This window comes from Octopus bimaculoides, chromosome 8 (genome assembly GCF_001194135.2).
Source record: "Octopus bimaculoides isolate UCB-OBI-ISO-001 chromosome 8, ASM119413v2, whole genome shotgun sequence".
Taxonomy (NCBI): Eukaryota; Metazoa; Mollusca; class Cephalopoda; order Octopoda; family Octopodidae; genus Octopus; species Octopus bimaculoides.
The window spans coordinates 626,953-628,580 of NC_068988.1; positions in this window are offsets into that span (position 1 = coordinate 626,953).

Genomic DNA, 1,628 nt, shown 5'->3' on the forward strand with positions numbered 1-1,628 from the left:
ATATATATATATATATATATATATATATATATATATATATATATATACACTCACAACTATATGTATACAGGTATACATACATAGATACATATACATAAATATCTACAGTAAATGTATATATATGCATGTGCTTATTTATGTATTTATATATGTATATATCTGTATGTATATATGTGTGTGCGTGTGTGTGTGTGTTTGTGTGTGTTAAGCTGTATTGGTCCAAGTCAGCTGCCTGTCTCTTGAATAAACATCGGTGGCGTGGAGAGGGGAAACTTGCATTTATTTGCAACTGCTAATCTTATGCAAAAATTCTTGCATACATCTGCACTTACATGAGCAGATGTATGGTCAACCCTGACCGATATAGGTTTACCTCTATGTAGACAGATATACAAGCAGATGAATATAAAAGCATAGCTATTACAGAAAATAGCGAAATTACTGCATTTTGCTAACAACTTATGTTCCTCCTATGTTTCCTTTACTCTAATGTATGATCGTATTTTCACTCAGAATATTTAATCAACTACAGAGTAATCCACTCAGAAGATGCCGTATTTATTCGTGTATAAATTGCACCCCTTATTTAGTGTTAAATTTTGGTGGTAATTTTTTTCCCTTCGTGGTTTTAACTTTATCCCGTGTATAAGTCGCACCCCAGTTTTTTTTTCCGTTAAAATCAAGTATAAAATAATGTAACTTATACTTAGATAACGACCGTATATTTAAATGAATGCGGGGGATGATTTGATTGACTAAACCCCTTAAGGCGGTGCCCCAGCAGGGCCACAGTCCAATGACTGAAACAAGTAAAAGATAAAAGACATGGGCCTCCATTTGCCCCACGTCGCTTTAACGTATTCAATATATTCAAATATGCCGTATGTACACGAGTAAATACGGTATATTTAAACAGAGCAAATCTTATAAAGACAAAGATCGACAAAACTCAATTAGACAGCAAATGTAGAATTTGCTAACACCAAATGTAGGTTTGGGGGAAAGGAGTCGAGAGTAACAATCACCTTATGAATGAGTGCAGTATGCTAGCACTAAAAGAGTATAAGCGTAGACATGACTGTGTAGGCAAAAGGGTGCACTGGGATGTTAGCCAAGAGTTTAGCTTCAAAACAATGGAAAAGTGATAAGAATACGAACCAAAGGCTGTGATAGAAAATGAGAATTACAAGATCTTGTGGAACTTCGATATATAGACTGACTATACTATTGAGGCAAATAGTCCAGAATTTTATGGAGGACAAACTAGTTTATTTCGAAAGACATCTAAGTGGAATCCACACGTTGAAATCAATTTCATGCAAAAGTATCGTAAGAATTGTCGCGTGTACTAGGACGCACTGGGCCGGTACTCGGTTTCTTCGGCATATTATTGACCAAAATCAAAATGAACGGGACGCCAGTTCATTGCCGGATTACTCACAGCCGTCTCAATGATTCTTTATTTCTCATTGCGCGCACGCGTGGGTGTATCTATAGCGTTCCTTTACTCATTGCCTGCCACCAAATATGTGGACTCATTCTCGACCCCTTATTTTAATTCTTTCTCTCCCCCCCTCTCTCTCTCTCTCTATCTCGATATATATATATATATATATATATATATATAT